At 42.7% G+C, this 12,721-nt stretch overlaps 1 long non-coding RNA gene across 1 annotated transcript; it reads right to left on the bottom strand.

Moving 5' to 3' along the window:
• Window positions 1–379: 379 nt before the first annotated feature.
• Window positions 380–12,291, bottom strand: LOC308476157. The gene is made up of 3 exons (XR_013985776.1): window positions 12,105–12,291; window positions 2,129–2,213; window positions 380–455 (listed from the first exon to the last, which is right to left on the bottom strand). It is a non-coding gene; the product is annotated as an uncharacterized lncRNA (long non-coding RNA).
• Between the last annotated feature and the right edge of the window lie 430 nt (window positions 12,292–12,721).

Genomic DNA, 12,721 nt, shown 5'->3' with positions numbered 1-12,721 from the left:
ATTTTAAATGTTTTGCTGCTGTTCAAAAACAGCTCAGGTGAAGATATGGCACTGTGCAGAATGAGATGGGCTCTATAATTTAATCCACAGTGCCACGACTATAAACAGGTCTAAGCAACAATATAGTACAACAGGAAAATGTTATACAGTAGCTGTGCTGGATTTTCCAGGTCTGTTCTGCAGCAGTACTGTGACAATCCATAAAATCCTATTTTCCGTTGCAGAAAATAAAAAGTACTGCAGACTACCCATTAGATCCAGCAAATCATAGCATATTCAGAACTTAACAACAACAACCCAAAAACCCTAATATGTGGAACTGCCTTCCAAAAGTTTAGGCTCACTATGTTTCTTGCCTGTGACTAAGCTGTCAAAATTACCTTTGTCTGAAGTGGCATGGAGACACTGAATTTAATTGCTATGATCATGCTCAGTTTTGACAGCTGCAATACCTGCTTCAGGAAGGCAGTTAACAAAAAAGTCAACCGTTAAACATGTTTTCTACAACAGAGACTGCTAAGTTGCTACCTTTCAGCATCCCCAGCTAATTAGATGAGACGAGCTGAAGTTAATTTGGTGGAAAACATTTCTTGACTTAATGACATTTATGGGTAATTAGGCATGTTTTAAGAAAGGGATACACATTTACATCTCAGCTTTATTTCCAGCCCTTAATAAGAACCCACCTCTTTCTCCACTGGAGGTTTGGTATTCTCTAAGGAATGCCTTCAACACAGACAGCACCAGCTCCCCTTGTTATTCTGGAAACCAACAATTGTTTGCATGAAACACAGTAATGAGGCACAGGAAGCTAAAATTAGGCACAGCGATAAAATAAAACAAAACACCTGCCTCTTCACTGTCCTGAAAAGGGCTTTAAGCTATTCTAGAGAAGAAGAAAGGTGAATTTTGGGTTCCTCAAAACATTTTTTTAAAAATTTTGTTCTTCTCCGCTGAAACAGAAATTCTCTCTTAAGCTTATGCCAGTTCTTTAACAGAACAGGAACGTTCAAAGTTTTAGATTTTACTAGATTTTTTATTTTAGTAAGCCAGCAGTCACCAACTTTTCTGGACCAGTGTGTGGGCACATTTTCAGTTTTGAGCAAGTTCTATGGCCCCCAGTCAAAAAACGACTGCTTTGGGGTGTGTGGCATAACACAATGTGGCTGCTGTGAGGGCATGGCAGGATACTAAATTAGCAAGAGTACCATCATGGGTGTTGCCCCGCTCTCTGGAAGACCTCATACTTAGCAAAGGGAGTCAGCTATGCCCTGCTGGTCCCTGTTGTGGAGGTCACAAGCCCAATGATGCTGTCTAACAAAAACAGGGAGCATTCCCCAGTACAACACAGATGCAACTCTCCCTCCCTCCCTCTCTCTCTGCCTTTAAAATTCAACACGTGAAGCTTTCCCCACCTAATAATGCTAAGGCATTGTTAACCAGTAGAATTCCTGCCTACTAGGCAGCAGTTATAGGCATAGATGCCCGGACAGTGACAATGGTAGTAACCCTACTGCCAACTCATATCAAATCTGAATGAGTATTCCCCCCCCCCCCCAGAACATGCATCTTTGATTTGATTTTTGCCTAGTGGACTTCAGTTTTGTAGAGCTGGCCTAGATAATTCAGTCTGTGTGGATCACCAATATTTTTAGGGGGGGGGGGGGAATGAAAAAGCAAAGGCAAGCCAATTGCTGCTTGCCTTGTTCTGCTCTCGGGGGTTTTCTCTGACACAACTGCATTGGCTGCTGGCCACAGATGGCTGAAATCAGGGCAAAGTCCCAATGTAAACAAGGCCTAAGATCGCTGGGCTGGGATTTGCCTCTTCCAGAAAGTCCTGCTGCTTGAAGTGCCATCCGTCATCTCTGGCAAACTGCAGCGGAATGTTTAAAAATCATTTCCCCCTGGGTCAGAGAAATGATTGAGAAGTTGCAAGGCAGAAATAGGAGGTGGGGGTGGAGACGCAGCCTAATCTTTTTCTTGGTAGTTATTTTTGGGCCTTCCAGATGTTGTTGAACTACAATGTTCATATTTGGCCATTGGCCAGGCTTTGGGGGGGCTAATAGGAGTTGTAGTTGTGCAATTTCTGGAGGGCCAAATGTTCCTCACCTTTGCTGTACACACTTACCTAGGAATAAGTCCCACTGAGCTTAATGGGGCATGCTTCTGAGTAGGATTGCACTGGAGTTCAGGGGTTGAATTGTGGCTGATATCTGCTGATCAAAATGAGAGCTCATTAAAAGTGATATTTGGGTATAGGTTGGTGTTAGTGTGTGGTTGCTTATCTTAAAAGGAAAAGCCTTAGTCCTTGTAGTGTCTTAAATATAGGTAACTGGCATCTTACACTGCTTTCACCATGGCACGACACTAAATGGTTACTGTGTAAAATAATATGCGTGGCGCTTTTTAGGAATGAATTGGTGCATTTTGTTTCAAGTAAGGGAGGATGACTGGTGCCCAATTCTTTCCAATTACTATTGTTCTGTGCAGTCCATATGGGAACAACACCCAGTTCCTGCTTATTGTTGCTGGCCTGAATGAAGTAGGGGGGGTTGGCTGAAAGGTTTCTACAAAAGCAGAATCTCCTCCCATCCCACAGGTTGCTACTTGGTAATTATTTTGTAACATACTTTCCCCTCTACTATTTGTTTAATGCCACCATAGCTAGGGAACATCCCTATTTATAGATAGTCTCATGTTTGAAATTCTTAATCTGAAATGCTTTATTTGGAACACTTCATTTTAGTTATTTTGTAAGGGTGTCTGACTATGGGAAATTATTTTTTGTATTTGTTTTATTTGAAGTGTTTATAGATTTGAAGTGCTTATTGACTGAGAAATAATCAAGTTAACAGCACAATCCTATACATGTCTGCTGGAATAGCTCAGTTGGTAGAGCATGAGACGTTTGATCTCAGGATGGTGGGTTTGAGTCCCACATTGGGCAAAAGATTCCTGCATTGCAGAGAGTTGGACTAAATGACCCTCGTGGTCCCTTCCAATTCTACAATTCTATGTCTACTCCACAGTAATTCCCATTGAGTTCAATGGGACATATACATTCATGTAAATAGATATAGGATTGCAGCATACATCTACCAGAACTGGAACATGAAATAGACTGCAAAGGAGCACTAATCCCGAAGTGGAGATTTCAGTGTTTCTTATTCCTTCTTACATTCAACATGCAATAAACACATTTGTTAAACTATTAGGAAAGGCACATATATATGGTGTGGGTGGGAAGAATTGTAGACAAAACCTTTCTTCTTTCAGCTCTCTGACCAGTAAGGGGCACTGTTGGTTGTGAGAACTACGGTAATTGGTCAGTAACTGAAGGACCAGTTTTCATTATGGACTGACTGACTCATAAGCACAAACATCAGGTGCTGTTCTCCAAGCTTCAATATATACCCGTTCTCACAAGTCACACAACTGTAGGAATCTAATTGTAAATTAATGACATATTTCCAAGTTGCATTGAGATATTCTCAAGATGGTATCAGCAATTACAATTATCATCATTGTGCTTACATTGCATACATTTAAGCATTTAACTGAATCGTTGAATTTAATTAATATTTGAGTCTGCATTTTACCCTTTCCCCTTCTATACTCACATATCTATAGATTTGCTAAACAAGGAAAACACTTTCTGCAGCTGATGAAGTGGACAGTAATCCATGTAAACTTATGCCATAATGAATTAATTTGTTTTTAAGTTGCTACAAGACTCATTTGTTGTTCACAAGCTGATTTATCACTAAGTATGAATGCCAATGAAACCTCATTTCTTCCACCTGTTCCACAGTTCAATTTTCTTACAGTCTAATGAGGCTTCCCCCCCCCCGTCCAATATTTTTATTTATTTATTGAATTTATATACCTCCCTATGCCTGGAAGGGACGCGAGCGGCACTGTGGTCTAAACCACTGAGCCTAGGGCTTGCCAATCAGAAGGTCGGCAGTCAAATCCCCGTGATGAGGTGATCTCCCGTTGTTCGGTCCCAGTTCCTGCCCACCTAGCAGTTCGAAAGCACGTCAAAGTGCAAGTAGATAAATAGGTACTGCTCCAGTGGGAAGGTAAACGGTGTTTCTGTGCGCTGCTCTGGTTTGCCAGAAGCGGCTTAGTCATGCTGGCCACATGACCCAGAAGCTGTCTGCGGACAAACGCCGGCTCCCTCGGCCAGTAAAGCGAGATGAATGCTGCAACCTCAGAGTTGTCCGCAACTGGACCTAATGGTCAGGGGTACCTTTACCTTTACTTTACTATGCCTTGAGGTCTCAGGGGAGTTCACACAATAAAATCAAAATATAAAACTACAAAATACATAATCAAAATAAAGACAACAACCCAATAGCCCCTCCCCAAAACAGAATGTCAGTCAAATCAATCAAATCAAATCAAATCAAATCAAATCAAATCAAATCAAATCAAATCAAATCAACCAAAGGCCTGGTTAAAAAGGAATGGTTTTGCCTGGCGCCTAAAAGTGTATAATGAAGTTGCCAGGTGAACTTCCCTGGGGAGAGCATTCTACAGATGGGGAGCCGCTGCAGAGAAGGCCCATTCTTGCGTTGCCACCCTCTGGACCTCTCAAGGAAGGAGGCACATGAGAAGGGCCTCAGAAGATGATCTCAGGGTTCGGGTAGGTTCACATGGAAAGAGGCAGTCCTTGAGGTATTGCAGTCCTGAACCATTTAAGGCTTTATAGGTCAAAACTAGCATTTTGAATTGGGCCCAGAAACTAATTGGTGGCCAGTGCAGTCGGACAAGGATTGCTGTAATATGCTCAAACTGTTTTGCTTTGGTGAGCAACCTGGCTGCTGAATTCTGCAAAAGCTGAAGTTTCCAAATTGTCTTCAGAGGCAGTCCTACATATAACACATTGCAGTAATCTAACCTTGATGTTACCAGAGCATAGACAACAGTAGTTAGGCTATCTCTGTCCAGATAGGGGCGTAGCTGGGCTACCAGCCAAAGCTGGTGGAAGGCACACTGGGCCACGGAGGTCACCGGAGCCTTGAGCAACAGCAAAGGATCCAGGAGTACCCCTAAACTGCGAACCTGCTCCTTCAGAGGAAGTGTAACCCCATCAAGAGCAGGTGATCTGCCACCCATCCTGTCTAGGGAACTACCCACTAACAGTGCCTCAGGCTTATCTGGATTGAGTTTCAGTTTGTTGGCTCTCATCCCGTTCAATACCAAGGCAAGACACTGGTCCAGCATTTCCACTGCCTCACCTGCAGATGTAAAGGAAAAATAGAGCTGAGTGTCATCAGCATACTGCTGACAACATACTCCAAACCTCCAGATAACCCCACCCAGCAGTTTCCTGTAGATGTTAAACAATGTGAGGGATAGGATTGAGCCCTCGGAACCCTACCTTGAAGGTTCCATGGAGCTGAAAAACATTCCCCAAGCAACACCCTCTGGGAATGACCATCCAAGTAGGACTCAAACCACCTCAAAGCAGTGCCCCCCAACCCTAGTTCAGAGAGTCGCTCCCAAAGGATACCATGGTCGATTGTATTGAAAGCCACTGAGAGGTCAAGAAGAATTAAGATGGACATGTTTCCCTTGTCTCTCTCACGACAGAGGTCATCATACAGGGCAACCAAATCAGTTTCTGTGCCATAACCGGGGCTAAACCCCGATTGAAATGGATCCAGAAAATGAGTTTCTTCTAATAGTGCCTGGATCTGGTCTATTTGAAATGAGAGCCAAAGTGATCTCTCCTGGTAGTTTGTGTGCAGCATCATTTCAGAACTGATATGTACACAAGCAAACATTCCAAAAAAAGTACAGCTGCCATCTTCAAACAACTCCCAAGTATTAAATTAAATTCCACGGGGTCCCTAAGTTTCTTGGAGGATATGAAAAAGAACAAGAAAGCTGCTCTTGTCTTACAACTATCTCTCTTTCTCTTTTGATGCACTTGTTGATATGCTTCCCTATATATTATTGCTTAATAGTTCATCTGCAAACATATAGATGATTGTAACATGCCACACCAATATTTAAGTAGTGCAAGATTCCAGGTGCTTACCAGGTTTGTTTTTCCATTGGGAATGAGGCATAGCAGAGACTGTGGCGTCTTTATGATATATGGTTTGTTTACACATATATACAACTTGAGCCTAGGATGGAGGGGCTCACAACATTAACACCCCAATAAGGTCTTGCTTCTCCCATCCAAAATCACGAAAGTCTCTCCTTCACAAGCTTCAGCCTGCAGCCTGCTTCCAGCTTCCAGCTCTCTCACACAACTCGGCTCTAGCTTTTGTCCTTCTAACTATCAGCTAGTTGAGGTGGGGGCCACCCATTTGTTCCCTGGCACAAAGCCACTTCCTTTGTTACCTTAACAACCCATACTTAGCCCATTACCTCACTAAGAAGCTGGCTTGGCTATTCCAGCAATTGAATCCCTGCTGGATCCTGGAATTAGAAGAGGATTCAGACATATAGCCTAACACCCCCCTCCAAATTATATTACATGGGCCCCTTAAATTCCCCGGATGAAGAGAGAAAGAAAGAGAAAATCTGCTCTTGTCTTATGACTCCCCTCCTCTCTCCATGTATACACTTGCTGCTGTGCTTCCTTAAATCTTACTTGGTAATTGTTTATTTGCAAACATGTAGATGATTCTAAACATACAACAGTGTGATGCTATGCACACATAATCTCACCAAGTTTTGTATTTCTGCAAACTGTGCCGTCCCGTGCCTTGTGCATGTGTCCATGCCCACAGAGTCATATTGGCTATATTAAGCAAAGACACTCACAGCCTGAACACTGAAACTAGAGGGAATGGTATGTTCTGCATTATGCATCTTTAGTGGAATTTAGGTATAAACAACTTGGCATTCAATCAGCTAGACTGGAAAGGTACTTACCAGCTTTGACAAATCAACGATGTCAGGCTGGATGTGCTGCCTATAACCCAGTGTCTATCAACTATCACCATTCAAAAAACATAGCTTAGGATATATATTGGATAATTATTTATCAGCAATCTAGGAATAAAGCTATTGGGGGGGGGGAGTAAAAATGTTCTGTAAATATGTCAAACCGATCTGGATCTAGTTTGCATGCAAGTATGACTTTTTAACTGGCAATGAAAAAGTTAAAACTGATAACTGATTCATGAATTCTTCCTTTTTAAAAAGTGTCCTATTAAAATGCAGATGTAGCTTGCCATTTGCAAAGCACATGGTTATTTCAGATTTGGTATGGGAATCCTTTCTAAGTGTATTTGTATCTTTTGGCTGGAGAGTCCAGCTGTCTCTTATAGGCTTGCACGTATCGCTTCAGATGTCAGCAAATCATTGAAAAGTGTCAGAAAGCGGGAAATGAAAGATAATTACCCAAACTGTAGTGAGCTACTTTGAAAATGAATAGGATCTGTCAGATAGTCCTTTGAAAGCAAGGAGCTAGCTGCCTGAACCGGACATATTAAATGGATATATCGAGAGGCAAGTAATGTTGCTTTAGATTTTGATAATCAGCATGTGCTGGGTATTTGGGAGAGAGAAGCACAGAATGGCAGAGAATATCTAGAGGCAGATATTTAGGCATGTGATGTCTAGTATTGTTCAACATACACAAAGATGTTTTTGCCCTTTATCTTTAAGAATACAGAGTGGGCCAATTATGGACTATAGAGGTGGTGATGCTTTCCTCTCCAGAATTTTAGACACTTTATTGCCTCCTATAAACATTACACCACCACCCCACATACAGTGGTTAGCTTTTAGAGCTTGTTCCCATTCTTCCTTTTCCCCTTAAAATGCCATGAGTAGAGAAAGAGGAAGAGGCAAGGAAGAAGAGACAGACCCTTAGCTAAGCTTTCCAACCATCTCATTAGGTCAGAGGTGGATAACTTCCAATGCAGGGTCCTGATCTAGCCCAGCTTTCTGCCTCCATTCTATATCAGGGTTGGGAAAGCTGTGCTCCCGCAGAGTTGTTGGACTCCCAACTCCCATCAGCCCCAGACATCCTTGGCCAGTGGCCAGAGATGATGTGAGTTGTTGTCCAGCAACATCTGGAGGGACAGAGGTTCCCCAGCCCTGTTCTATATGCAAAATGATGCACATGGCTGTTTGGACCATGCCTCTTGCTGGATAGGACTCCAGGTTCACTGCCAGGCAATGATGGCAGATCTCACAATGCAGTTCCAGGTAAGAGGACTCGATTCTAGTTATTTTCCTACTCTCATCTCCAACAGTTAATCTGGATGGTTAGGGTGGGCCACTGTCTTTATTTTATATCTATGGGTAGTATTCAACTTTTACTCAGAGCTGTTGGCATCAAGAGACAATGGAGTGCGCCTCTGGGGGTGAAACCAAACTACTGTGTTAGCAGCGCTGAAGTGACCTCCCCAGGACACAAACATGGGCAATGGGTCTGGAGATCCTGGGCTGCCCAGACAAGACCCCCTTGCTTGGCCTTGCTGATGTGGTCCAAAGGAAAGCAGAGCAATACATTTGGCACCAGCTTGGCTGCAGGAGTTGCTGGGAGGAGGCATACAAGATGCCATTCAACCACCTTAGGGACTCCACTAGGGTTTACATCTTAGTCTTTTCATCTCTCCCAAGATATCCCACAAGGCAGCTGAGGTTTAGGATCAAAAATTTCCTTCTCCTAGATGGGCAGTCTTGCCAGGTTGATGAACCCCATCTTCCTCTTCCTTCCTTCTACAGCACATGCAGAAACCGCTTTCTTGACTGTTGGATCCACTATTAGTCTTGTGTGCTCAATCTGCCAGAGGCTGTCTTCGCATTCAAGGGACCTCCCTAACTTACTGAGGGTTTGAGACCATTGGCTACCCTCACCTGGTTTAGCCAGCCAGCCAAAGCCATTTCCTGGGGTGCGGCCACTGCCGCTTACTGACAGCTTCTAGGAGTCACAGGTGAGAGCTGATTGCAGAGTGGGGACCAGAGGTAGACAAACTATCCCAGAAAGAGCATGACCTGTCCCTCACCAGAGGCACTACTCCTTTCCTAACACCCCATACACCCCTTACTTGTAGATCCATTGAAATGAATGAACATGACTAAGTCGCATCCATTAAATGAGCCTATTCTGAGTAAGTTAAGTATCATAAAAAAAATAGGGTGCTAGTCAGCTAACTGGAAGCCTTTTTCAGCATTAAGAAGTGCATGTGTATCCTTAAAAAACAGAGTAGTATTGTCCTGTTTTACTAACGCTTGTCCACTGAATTAGCTGACATTCAAGCTTAAATTTTATTGATGTAAAAGTAAGTCAAAAACATGCTGCATTTCAATGAATTGATTTGTTTTTGGAGGCTTGATTTAAATATCTGAAAAGAACACAAAACAAAACAAAGGAATTGAAAATGAGTGAAGTTTTAAAAAGAGAACAGATCCTTGTCGCTGAGGAGATGTGTAGCTTCTCCAGGGAATTTAGTTACTGCATAATCCCTGCGACCAGGAAACAAGGCGCGTCAACCCAGAAGGAAGCGGAAAGTAAGAAAAAGGAAAACGTGTCTCAGAGAAACAAATTCCTAGAACTCTTCTTATGCTAAGTATGCCTTTTGCTGCTCGCCTTCAAAACTCATTTTTATATTCAACTACTGAGGCTAGGTCTCATTTTATTTGTTTAGTTACATTCATAATATAATATTCATAATATTCACTTTCATAAAAATGTGCCAAGGCGGTAGACGACATATAAGAATAGAAGCATCAATACAAGGCTTCCATAAAAACATCAGTAATTCGATTGATGGATGAAAAAGAGAAAGAATCACATTAGCACAGGCATGTCTAAACAATACAGTTTTCAAAATTCTGAAGGAATAGGCTGACAGGACAATTCCACAGGGCAGGGATCTCTCACACTAAACACTTGGTCCCTAGTGAAGGCCAACTGAATCTTAGGGACATGAGGAACTTTTCTTGGGGTATATAGGCATGCGTGGTGCGTATTCCCATCTATCAATGATGATTATTATTTTTTAAATATATGTATATAGCCTGTCGGGTTTAGTCTAATGGTTAAATGGTTAAATGTGCAGGGCTGGCTCCAAGCTTAAGGGGACCTTTAGCATGAGGCCCATTTTTGGTGGGGGCCAAACACTGGCTCTCTTGCAGTAAATATAAAAAGGTAAAGGGACCCCTGACCATTAGGTCCAGTCATGGCCAACTCTGGGGTTGCGGCGCTCATCTCGCTCTATAGGCTGAGGGAGCCGGCATTTGTCCGCAGACAGCTTCCGGGTCATGTGGCCAGCATGACTAAGCCGCTTCTGGAGAACCAGAGCAGCACACAGAAACACCGTTTACCTTCCCACTGGAGCGGTACCTATTTATCTACTTGCGCTTGACGTGCTTTTGAACTGCTAGGTGGGCAGGAACTGGGACCAAACAACGGGAGCTCACCCCGTCGCAGGGATTCGAACCGCCAACCTTCTGATTGGCAAGCCCTAGGCTCTGTGGTTTAGACCATAGCACCACCCGCTTTATAGTAGTGTTAAACCATGTGACATGCATTTACTTTATCACTTTAGCCACAAATATTCCTTGTTTCAACTGCAATCAAGTAGTTCACAGATTTTTGCAACATATTGAAACTCTGCTTTTGATATGCAGCTGTAAAAATCTAAAAACACACTTCAGTAAAAGAATATTCTGCAGTGTTGTGTGTGTGCGTGCACATGCACATGCACACACAACTGGAAACATGGCCATGCCTCGTACACACGTGTAACATTCTCCTGGAGCAAGGAAGGGAAGCCCATCCTCTGATTGTAGGTGAACTTTTTTTCTTAACAAGGAGCACCTCTTCCCATCCAATATCCTATTTGTGGGGACCTCAAAGAAAAGGGTAAAACTCATCATATAACAAAATTGTATCTAGCTCAGGTTGAAGACTAACGAGGTCCTTTGTACTAATGGCAGGAGATAATTAGCACTTACACAATGCTAATCTTTTTAGAATGAGACTTGTTACACTGATACCTTGAAAAGCTGGAAGTGTGGCTAATACACTTTAGCAAACTGGAGACGCCAGAGTCATAAAAGAGATGTTAGCTGAGCTCAAACAATTAACACCAGTCATATCCCCACAAGTCAGCTCAGATTCATATTAGTCTTCATTAAAAGGGTTAGTCTTTAACTGGATTTGCAGTTCCTCTTAACTAGACGGTCCTTTCAAAGGCTGCTGCAAAGCAAACACTGCACCGCCAAAGATACATTGACCTTATTTAGAAAGTTTCATTTATTTCACTGAGATGAGTTGTTCTTTAGATTCCCTTCCTCCCCCCGCCCACTCCTTTATGAACTGCCATTCAGGTAAAGGAGCATTGTGAGTGGCTTCTTCAGCTCAGAAAATTATTTGTAAGGCTGTGGCAGACTTTGGACATCCCAGTTGGCAATGAGGAGAAAGGGCTGCTTGTTTCTGGGGTGGCAAGAGAAAAGGCTGGTGCAGGTGGTGAACCGTCAGTAAAACATTGTTGGAAGGGAAGCTTGCAGGTGCTAATTCTGCAAATGGATGTGTACTTCCTGGACTGAGCACAAGCTAAAGATGCCTGCCAATACACAACAGAACGGCACTGTTGCCTTATGAGTGAATAAAAAAAGATGTTTCAATGCTGTCGTCGGATCTCGACGATTTGCCACGGAGGACAAAAAGTCTCCTATAAAATTTGATTTAAATAGTCCTATCTCACTTGCGCCCTTGGTGACCAGATTCAATTGTGCTGGTGTCTCCTATGCAGTATGATATCATAGCTTCAGAGGAAGGCTTTCTTTGGAGGTCACATTAGTTTGTCCTGGGGATGCAATCATTTTTGTGTCATGGACAATGTTTTACTGTGAAGATATGGGCCAGATGGCTCAGTCACTTGCAGTCCAGAGCTAAACAGGCTCTTTATTGTTGGGGAATAAACAGAACCGATTGTCTCTTGCTCATGAAACTCTAGTGCCCGTCACTGTTTAAACATGAGCTATTAAATTTCCGTGCCTTGGTGAGAATATGCAAAACAACCAGGGGACAGCCATGAGCTTTGAAAATATGTAACCTATGTATTTTTTATTTATCCATTTTTAGTTAAGATCCACCAGGCCTCCAATATCCCCTTTACCTGTGACGTGAGGGCAGCTGTAGAGATGGTGTCAACTAGTAGCCAGGGATAGCTCTATCACTAGGCAGAGTGAAGCCTTCACCTCAGTGACAGACGCTGGAGGCATCTCTCCCTCTGGGCATTCCCCTCTCTTGGAGATCAAGCACTCCCAAATTCAAGTGCAGTGGGTCATGTCATTCAGCTTCTACTGTTGAAATAAGTTCACCTGCCATTCCACAAAGTTGGAATGTACAAACATGTCAAATGTTTAATCTACAAACATGTCAAAACAAAATAAAACCAATAGATTGTTCTTGTTGTTTTAAATGCAACAATTTATACACAGCAAAATAAAGCAACAATTAAAATAATTCCACTGTAGATTAAAAATGTAAAACATGATCAGCCTAAGAAAATAAGAAAGGCTTTGCCTGGTGTTGAATGGCCAGAAGAAGAAGAAGAAGAAGAAGAAGAAGAAGAAGAAGAAGAAATTAGAAGAGTCAGCTATCTCTCTCACGGGCCTACAATTCCCAGAGTTACCTAGTAAGAAGGACTGACAGTTAAACCACACCGAGGACTGTAGTTTTGTGGGGGGTATAGGGGTCGCATAACAACATGCAACACAACACGTGTCTGTG

Source organism: Podarcis pityusensis, assembly GCF_964106645.2.
Source record: "Podarcis pityusensis genome assembly, chromosome: 4".
NCBI classification, from domain to species: Eukaryota; Metazoa; Chordata; class Lepidosauria; order Squamata; family Lacertidae; genus Podarcis; species Podarcis pityusensis.
The sequence above is the reverse complement of the archived record's forward strand: the minus strand, read 5'-3'. Positions and strand labels throughout refer to the sequence as shown.